This window comes from Sceloporus undulatus, chromosome 1 (genome assembly GCF_019175285.1).
Source record: "Sceloporus undulatus isolate JIND9_A2432 ecotype Alabama chromosome 1, SceUnd_v1.1, whole genome shotgun sequence".
Classification (NCBI taxonomy): Eukaryota; Metazoa; Chordata; class Lepidosauria; order Squamata; family Phrynosomatidae; genus Sceloporus; species Sceloporus undulatus.
Genome location: NC_056522.1, coordinates 190,201,347 through 190,211,804, shown reverse-complemented (window position 1 = coordinate 190,211,804; position 10,458 = coordinate 190,201,347). Strand labels below are relative to the sequence as shown.

The 10,458-nt window shown below is 39.6% G+C and overlaps 1 protein-coding gene across 4 annotated transcripts in view; it reads right to left on the bottom strand.

Moving 5' to 3' along the window:
- Positions 1-10,217, bottom strand: part of TRAK2 (trafficking kinesin protein 2) — a 48,848-nt gene extending 38,631 nt beyond the window's left edge. For 3 of the 4 annotated variants that reach the window (XM_042454168.1, XM_042454185.1, XM_042454194.1), the window contains exon 1: positions 10,097-10,217. The gene's annotated coding sequence lies outside the window, so the exon portion shown is untranslated. Of the gene's footprint in view, positions 1-6,975; positions 7,067-10,096 lie in introns of those variants that run through there. The other variant, XM_042454177.1, reaches the window with a different exon arrangement.
- Between the last annotated feature and the right edge of the window lie 241 nt (positions 10,218-10,458).

The window sequence follows — 10,458 nt, the reverse complement described above, 5'->3', positions numbered from 1 at the left end:
TGGAGGTATGGTATTTCAATGATGCATGAGTCCTAAGAGTCTGGAAGCTGCACCAAAGCTGCACTCCAGTCCTTAGGACCGGAGCGTGGCTTTGGTGCGGCTTTTGGACTTTTAGGACGCATGCATCATTGAAATACCATACCTCCAAAGTGACTCGAAGCAGCTTTATTTTGGCCTGTCTGTAACAGGCCTAAGTAAGATTAAGATGTGACTGTATGATTACAAATCAAGTGCATTTTCACATGAGGTAACATATTAATCTGTAAACAGTACTAGTTGCCAACTAAGAAAAATAAGATTTTTTTTCTTAGTCAAAATGTCACTAAATTTTAAAAATAAATATCAAATCTATTTAAAAAGATAAATAAAGAACAGAATAGATTTTATTTCATATGGGCAGTATATGTTAATTACAGTACTCTTGTAGTATTTATCCTTTTCCAAGAGTTCCCTGTGAGGCCTGCACCCTAGGCAGCTGACTAGTTGAACTAATGGTAGCATGCTCCTGCACATACTAAGTAACTTCAGGGTTACTCCTACATCAAACATTTTATCAAAGCAGAAAAGCAGCTCTATTTTACTGATTAACATCTGTCTGTGACACTAAGCATCAAACCCCAAGGGCTACTTGTAGGCTAAAGACAATTACTAGAGTCCTAAAGACGATGTTAATTACATTTGCCACCCACAAAGCTGTAAGTATTAAAAGGTAAATTACATCACTGAAAGCTCCTTGACCGGTTAACTGAGCACGCAAATTCAAGGCACTTATTTCAGGATGCTTTCCAAATCATAAGGTACTCTTAAGATGTTATTTAGGGGCTTGAATCTTACATTACATATATACAGGTAACTATTAACTGGAATATTCTACAGGACTCCATAGTTGCGGCTTGGTTAGAAACCTGTTTATCTGTTCACTAGCCAGAAGCCCTTTCAGTTGTTATAAGGAAAGTTGGCACAATGCTACACTTATTTTTCATTGTGTTGTAAATTCCTTTCTGTTTTAAAAATCTCAAAGTTTAAAGTACATTGCAAAAGCAAAGAAAGCACTTGCCTCTTCTCACAAAACAGGTAAGAAGATATCAGGCATCTCCTTTCAGAGATAAAAAGAATGGGCAGAGGTTAATAACATTTTATTTCCATTTTTAAAGAGAAATCTCAATTATTTATATGTGGACAGCTCTCACTATGTTTTATTCAAACAGAACAAAGTTTGCAACTCCAGCAGCAAAACAGAAAGAAGCAGCGTAGCAATTCTTTAAAAACAACACTTTTGTATTGTTTTAGTATTGTTTTGTATTAAGCTATGAAAATGCTTGAGCAAATTTGTCACAATCTATCACTTTAAAGTTACAAATTCCCCAAGAGAATACAAGCCTAATTTTGGAAATTACTTATTTTTATTTACACGTTGTATTTGCACTGCTTGTTCTCCAGTGACATAATTCAAATTCTTTGCAGATCTAATGGTTTTCTAAGTGGACAATAGTCCTCTTATGTGAAGACAGAATTCCCCAGAATACATTTAACTGCCATGTTTCAATGCTATGGAATTCTTACCAGAAAACTGTAAGTTTTGTTTGTGAGAATGCAACTTTCAAGCTTAATAACTCAACACAACTTTAATTTGGGGGTGTAATTTAGAGATGTTACTAGAGACCCCCACACTGAATCTAGCACTAGCAGCTCTCTAATCATATTCCCCAAGTATTTACTGAGGCAAGCCAAGGTACACACAACGAAATCCTGAGTCTTTCCTCACAAGAGTGAACCAAAACAAACACTTATTGTAAGACTTGCCATATGAATTCAACCAGAAATGAGTCCTGCTGAGTTCAATGGGGCTTATTCATAAATAAGTATACAGTACATGGGGCTACAGCCACAGTTTAAGATAGAGGCAGTTCATGGGGAATGTGTGGCCTTTCAGATGAACTATATATAATTCCTCTCACCTCTGGCAAGGCTGGCTATGGTTGGTGGGAGCTGCAGTTCAGCAACTCTGATTATTATGTGGAATCCCTGATATAGCTGATACAGATAAAGAACATTTTAATCTATCCTCCATGCTGGCCTAAAAGCATCAAAGGCTTTATCTAAGCTCTTTATTTCCCATTTTGCACTTCAGCTGTTGACTTTTATGATGAAAGCAAGAGGCTGACTAATGGGAATAAGCTGTGAAAAAGGACAGCGCCTCTGTTCTACTCACAATGCCTCCTTTGCTTCTACAAGCATAAAAATATATCAGTGGATTGGGCTCATATTGCCAGCCTTTCAGCTCTTGTTCAGTTCATAATATGCCTTCTTAATTAGTTGTTAGCTAGGACTTCGAAATAAGAATGCCATGTTTCTTTTATTTATTTTTAAATTTTCATTCATTATGAAATGCTGTTAATGAATGTATGGCGTGGTCATAGCACAAAAAGAAAACACTGACCACGCCATACTTACAAGAGTCTCCACCTGAATCCAACAATGTTAGAAGAGCTCCCACAAATTGCCCAGCATTTCAAAAGACATCTGTCCAAAAATAGAGTATGCTGCATGGGATGACTGTTAGTGGCACTATTTTATGTGTGTATAAAATACTGTAAACAGGGTTACTTCTCTGATGAATTGTTTTTTTGTAGTCCTTTCAGATTCAATTCCTTTTAGTTTTGCCATAAAACCAATCACTCAGCCTCAGGCTGTATCCCAACTGCAGAATAAATCCAGTTTGACACCACTTTAACTGCCATGGCTCAATGCAATGGAATTCTGGGAACTGTAGGTTTGTGAGATATTTAGCCTGTTTTGTCAGAGAGCTCTGGTTCCATAACAAACAACAATTCCCAGAATTCCATAGTATGAAGCAATGGTAGTTAAACTGGTGTCAAACTGGATTATTTCTACAGTGCGAATGTAGCCTCTGTACTAACTGGGTTTAATCTGTAGTCCTTCTAAACTAGGGTCTTAAATACATTGAAGGAATCAGATTCCGTCTGATCTTGGAAGCTAAGCAGGATCAGACCTGGTTAGTAACTGGATAGGCGCCACCAAGAAATACTGGGTACTGTAGGCTATATTTCAGAGGAAAGCAATGGCAAACCACCTCTATGTACTGCTTGCCTAAGAAATTCTTACGAAAACCTAAGAATAAAAAGTGATTTGGGTAATAGCTTGATCCATGTTAGCAACTTTCATGGACAGTATGCTGATGTGACATCAAACTGGCACTGGGCAAAGAAACAGAGGGCATAGCTCAGCTTCTGGAAATGGCATCCCATTAATCATGAGCCAGTTTGGTACAGTGGCTTGAGTGTTAGACTAGGACTCTGGAGACCAGTGTTCAAATCCCTGCTTGTACATGGAAATTTACTGAGTGACCTTGGTCAAGTCACATTTTTAATTTAATTTTTTAAATTTACAGTATTTATACCCCACTCTTCGGCCCTAAAGGCTCTCAGAGCAGCTTACAATTATTATTTTTAATTAGATGGTTCCCTGCTCTCAGGTTTACAATCTAAAAAGACATGACACAGATTACAGATTAGTCTGTAATCCAAAATATCCTCCTCTATTTGGTGCAGGACTATATGTTTCTGACTGATGGTAACCAGACTTGGTCCTCTCTTTCCTGGACCTATCCTCCCTTTCAGCCTCCTGTCCAGGAGGGATTCCAAAATTTCCTCCATTTGAAGCAGGACTAAGCAGCATGGATTTATCTCTATATGGCTGTTTTAAACTCAGGTTGGCCAGACTTGGTCCTCCTCTTTTTCAGGACCAGTCCTCCATTTCAACCTCCTGTCTAGGAGGGATTCCAAAGGTCCTCCATTTTGAGCAGCACTGAGAAGGATGGATTTAATATTTATATGAGTGGCTTTTTTGTTTTGTTTTGGCTTTGAACTTTTATTTGGTCAGGTCCTCCATTTTTTTCCTCTGCGTTTTCCCACTGGAAGTCCTGCCTCCTGGGATTCCCCCTGCAGCACCAGGTGACACTTGGTGCAGGAACGTCACTGAGTTTGGGCACTTGGTTTCTAAAAGGTTTGCCTTCACTGATATTTGTTTCAGAAGTCTAGGGGAGGGATATCAGATGGGGAAAACAACAGACACAGCCTAATACAAGCATAAATTATATGAATCAATTCATTTCCAAGAGCACTTTAAAATAATCTAAAAATATTATAAAGAGACACTCATGCTTTTCTGAAATTAATCTAAATAATACTTGATTGCTAGGCCAGTGTCTAATGAATTTTAAAAATGACTTCACTTTGTTCTGCCTTATCCTCTGTCTCTAAAGTTCGAGGACACAGGAGTCAAACATAATGCTATCCTTCCCCTCCCCCAGACCATCTGTTTTTCTGGCAATCCTACTTTCAGACAGCTGTGACAAGTCTCTGGGTGCTTTTTTTCTCCCAACTGCTAATTTGCTAAAAAGCTGTCCTTAATATGCCTTCTGCTGCTTTCCAGTGAGTATTTTTGCTATTGTAATTTCTGACATTTCCCTGCAGAATCTTTATTGTTACAGAGGCCAGTCTTACAATTCAGGAAAGTACAAAGCTACTGATTCTTTTACAGCTATTAGAAGGGGCATAAATATCTCAGATCTTTCAACACTACCATAAGAATTTCTCTCAGTACAAAACAATCAATATAATGCAATTACACATGGGAGTTTTCCTTTACCCTTTTATAACATTTCTGAATCAGACAAAGAATGAACTCTGGTGTATTACTTTTCTGTATGAAAGTTTATTCTTGGTGGAGTATTTAAACACATAGCACACACCACCACCTTGCAGTAGTCTGCCACTGGAAATGGTTATATCAACAGCATAAAGTAATAAATGGAACACCACAGATACAATACAGCTATATTGTATAGTTTGGTAAGTGGAGGGGCTATTTTGCGAATAGCGAATATTTATTTTTATTCTCAGGATCGATGCGGTAATTCATGGTGTCACCTCCCCCATTGACCTCCTCCATACAGAATCCTTAGTAATGCTTTTTTGCACTAATGTTAACTCATAAATCATAATTCCCATATACCATGGAGTGTAGTTGTGACATAAACAACTAGCAAAATTAAAATTATACCTTCAAATTACAATATCATATGCACAACCTAAATGTATTTATATATGCATACTGATTTGGTAAAAATGTGATGTGCTAAAGAAAATTTTAAAAGAATTTTAAAATTTATTTTTTAGTTTTTAAAATTTAAACATTTGAATTTTTAAAAATCCTGGAGCCTCTCCTTTCGCCTCCCGCTGAGCTTCACCCCACTCTCCCCCCTTTTAAAAGCATTTTAAAGGTATGCAGATGAATGCCATAGCCCATTTCTGCCAAAAAGTAGTATTTGAGGTGCAGTGGTGTCACCCTCCCTTTAGGGTGTCACCTAGTGCAGTCCGCACCCCCTTGTGACGACACTGTTTGCCTGTATTGTTAGTTCACCCATATCTAAGCATATATATGGATGCAGCCTCACATGTATCTCATGATAAAGGTGTGCTGATCTATTTCATGTAGATGTTAAGCATGATGGGAGAAAAGGAAGAACCCACTAGAACTTTAAAATAGGACTAACAAGGGGCCATCAGTAAATTACCAGCAGTCATTGGAGTGGGAGTGGAATCACTAAGACTTGCTTTAGACAGCGTATCCAGAAATTTACTGCACAGTCCGTCCTCGCCTTACGCGGGGGATCTGTTCCGGATCCCTCCGTGTAAGGTGAATTCCACCTATGCTCAAGCCCCATTGGAAACAATGGGGCTCGTGCACGGTGGCGCGGGCGCGCACGGGGCGCAAGCGCCCATTCAATTGAATGGGACGCGCTGCCCCTTCTGCCCCATGGCTTGAGCGTGTATGCTCAAGGCCGCGTATGGCGCAGGCGCGCTGTAGTTTATACCCTCTCAAAAGCAGCTTGCAAAGCTAAATATATGTTGGGGGGAGGGCAACAGGTTAAATTGAAACTGATAATTTCTTACACAGTAAACTTTGCACAAAGCATTGATTACATACTTTAGAAAAATTAAGAGAGCTGTATTTATTTTACAAATGCCACACAAAAACCACTTTTAACAATGTACGTATAGGTACTACTAATTTAATTGACAAGGATGACCACTTGTTAAATAGGTTTCTTATTGTACACAATAGTTTAGATTCAGTTCACTATTTAAAGGAGCAACATATATTTCAGAAGCCTGTCGTGCTAGACTATTTCAATACATTTTACAAAATAAGGTCCCAAAGTAGTGTTTCATATTTAGACATTGTAAAAGTGGCTCATGGAGTTCCTGCTTTGAATTAATGCCTTGAGGAAGTCATAGAGTTAAGTTCAGCACACAGTCTAAGCTACAATACCACAATTTAAAACCACTGTTTGAATGTTTTATTCAACTGATTTATTAAGATACCTGTATTTGCATCAGTCACTGCTAAATTGCACATGGAATCAGTGTTCAGTGATTCATAAAATAACATTTAAACTACAATCTTAAACTACAGTAGCTTAATAAGAAGTGAGCACTACTGAACAAAGATTTACTTCAGAGTACATATGCACAAGCTTATACTGACAGCAAATAAACCAAGTACATTGTAAGAGATAATACTGCCAAATACCAAGGCAACATGTCAGTACCTCAGGAAATACTTGCAGAATGTCATGGCCCACTGTTATTTTTAGGCTCTCTTGTACTGTACTGTGCTAAGCCTATTTTTATTCACTGTCAACATTCAACACTTCAAAATAGCAGTTTAAAAGTAAATGCTTCATAAGTGTACACCACTACCACTTAAACACTTTACTCATTAGGTTTTTCAGTATATTAACTTTCTGGCAGCCTATCTGAAGAAATAATAATGACAGATCTACAAGCTCTTTTTTTGGGTGGGTGGGGGGCGGGGGGAGTGTTTAAAATAAAAAGTTCATGCTGGAGTGTATCTGTACCAGATGTAAACGAGGCTCAGTGTACTTACACTTATATCTCCTATTGAAAATTCAGAATGACATTGGTCTTCATTTATGACATTGATATTTCATCCTCATTCCATGAAGCTCAAGGTAGTATATTTTGTCCTAAAAACACCATGAAGCCGACTTATGACTGATCCCAAAATGCTCAGCAAGAGTAAGCTTTACAGTTGCAAAAGAAGGATTTGAACCCTGTCACTTATTATATGTAAAGACTCTTCATTCATCATTTTGTCAATGTACTGCTTCTCTAGATCAGATACTATCCATCCTTCAAAGAAAATGACTGTTTGTTAAATAGCATTACACAGATGGCCTTCCATTTTTGCAGGGCGGTCCAGAATGGATCCCCGGAACGCCCTGCAAAAACGGAGACTTGCATGTATTCAAGTCCCATAGGCTTGAATGGGGCTCATGCCCGTGAGCGTGCGTGGGGCATGCGCTGCTCGAGCAAATTTCCAAAGAGTGTTTATAAGGACACTGACATTTAAAAGCAGTAGCTTTTAAAGGTCTATCTATGAAAGAAATTTAAAGTAAAGCAAGTCAAATAAGCCAGGAGCAGGGAATTGTGTAGCTCTCAGGATGTTGTTGGATGATAGCTCCCAGGCTGCCGGGCGTTGTCTGGAGGGCAGCACAATTCGCACCCTTGAAATAAATGTTCTGAATTAGAAACCATCTGCACTGCAGAAATATTATGGTCCCCATGCATAATAGGGGTCTATTTAGATCAGGGCTAGGCAACTAACTGCATAGGGCTGGAAGCTAATTTTCAATCCTTGGCCTCCCTATGGGTCATATCTGCACATCCAGGTGCACCTAAAATGACACTAGCATTTGAGCACAAGGTTCATGCAGTTATTAAAAAAAGTAGTTGGGACTTCTTTTGGCTTTGGGGCCTGAAATAGTGGGGCTTGGAGGCCATTGCGGTTTGTTGCCCACACTTTTCCTACCCCTAAAGAAGACGATGTCGGTTGAATGAGTAAAAATTCTCAATGTTTTGAGAAAAGCAATGTTTTGAGGATTATGTGTAACATATTATAAACATACTCCTTTCTTCTGAAAGCTTGAGCATCCTTCAAATATCGTGCCTTATTTATGTTACTTACTATTAGTATGTAGTACTCATTTTGAAGCAAATTTAGAACTTGGACTTGATCCACACATGCTCAAGCCCTGTCATAACCCTGGAGCTGCAAAGCAGATGTATTGTTGCAGTGGGGCAAAAGAAAACGAAGAGATATTTCAAACGGTTAAATAACTGATCTGCTCTTGCCATATGTTCCAATGTACAGAGGAAATACATTCAGAATCAGCTGTGTAAACTGATATAGCTAAACAGAGTAAAACAACATCACCAATATCATTTTATCAGTTTTCTGAAGTTCTGATTTCAGGTTACTCTTACAGAGCATTGGTTCTGAACCCTTGATTTCACTAGCCAGCATAACATTACAACTAGCTCAATTTGGAGATCATTGGGCCCGAACAGACAGGCCAAAATAAAGCTGCTTTGGCACTTTGGAGGTCTGCTGTTTAAATGATGCACGTGTCCTAAGAGTCTGGAAGCTGCACCAAAGCCACAGTCCAGTCCTAAGGACTGGAGCACAGATTTGGCGCAGCTTCTGGCCTCTTAAGATGCATGTATTATTTAAACAACATACCTCCAAAGTGGCCCGAAGCAGCTTTATTTTGGCCTGTCTGTTCAGGCCCATTATTACGCAAAAGGAGGCAACACCAAATAGCGCCTGACACCCGCTGACATTCCCAATAGGGCTCTCATTGCTCCAACAAACAGCAAAACCAAGAATCAAAAACAAGCGCAGAGCTTGAGGTTACAATGATTTGTTACCATATGACTGCAGATTCCGCTGATGTCACCAAGAAAAAAGAAAGAGCTTATTATTATTTCAGGGAAGGGGAAGAAAAAAGTGGGAACTGGCTAACCACCAGTGAATGACCAGGCACTGCTTTGGAGACAAGGGCAAAGGGAATCAACAGCACATTTTGCTATTCTGGGTCTCCTGCATGCAGAGGCTTCACTTGCACCTGTGAGGAAACAGCAGTTATTAAAGGAAAGGCAGCATTGCTCTTTCTTTCCTCAAACTAGACTTTTATTTTAAAAAACTGCTTCTCTTAGGTCTTATTGTATAATTTTGGAAATTTCTCCCTGCCGTAGGGGGACAACAGAAGGGAAGAAGGATCTTCTTCAGCAATGGGAGTTACAGGTGAGAGAACACGCATGGAAAGGAAGGAAACAGGCAGTTTGAAAAGGGGGGAAACAAGGCTGTACAAGCGGGAGAAAAAGCAAGTGTGCAATTTCTAGTATGCACACTTATGAGGGATGTGAGTGGGCCCTGATGGAGAGGGAAAACTGGAATCTGTTCGACATGTTCTCTTTGGAAGTTCCTTTTATAAAGAGGATCTATAGGGACTGGCAAGCCCCCTCCTAAGAGAATACCCATAAAGATCATGGGACTGCGTTTTTGAAAACATTTACTGGATGTCTCTGACAAAAGGTTCACTGAAGGAGTAGTGAAATCCTGTGTACTACCTTGTGAAACATATGTATGTATGTTATATATATTTAATGTGTATGTGTGTGTATATATATATATATAATGGTCTGAAATGAACCTAGAACTAATACAAGAAGATCAAAATTTTATTTAGTTATTTGTTATTTTTATCCCGCCTTTCTCCCAAGTTGGGATGCAAGGCGGCTTACAATATATATGTGCGTATATATATATATATATATATATACATGAGAGAATGCTTATATATATATACACACACACACACACACACACATATATATATATATATGTTGTAAGCCGCCTTGGATCCCAACTTGGGAGAAAGGCGGAATAAAGATAATAAATAAAGAAAAATATGTAACTGTTGATGTTGTTGTATTGTGTATCTTATCTACTTTTGTGTAACCCTCCTTGATCTCTTCGGGAAAAGGCGGGATATAAATGCGTATATATTATTATTATATTATTAAATGGAGGAGGGGAAAGGGAAGGGAGGCAGCAGAGGGGCTCAATAATAGGATAATAATAATAATAGCAGAGGGGCTCAATGGCGATAAAACGAGGAAATCACCCGCCAAGCATCCCTTACCGGCTCCAGGAACGGCTTCCTCGGCTGCTGCAGCCGCCTTCTCAGCTCCCTCTTTCGGAGCAACGTCGGGGGAGGAGGAGGAGGCGGCCACAGCGACAGCGGGTCACAAAATGGCGGCCACACCCTCCAGGCTCTCAGCGCCAAAAAACTACCATTCCCGTCATGCAAGAGGAGGGGGAAGTTGGCTTTTGCCTTTTATATCGCTATCTTGCACCCTGTCGCGATGCATCATGGGGCTGGTAGTCTCTCTCTCTCTCTCTCTCTCTCTCTCTCTCTGTGCGCGCGCTTCTGGGAAGGGACGGGGCTTAAAGTTTGAGGGAGGCGGACACACCGGGTCAACAAAATGGCGGCCACACCCTCCC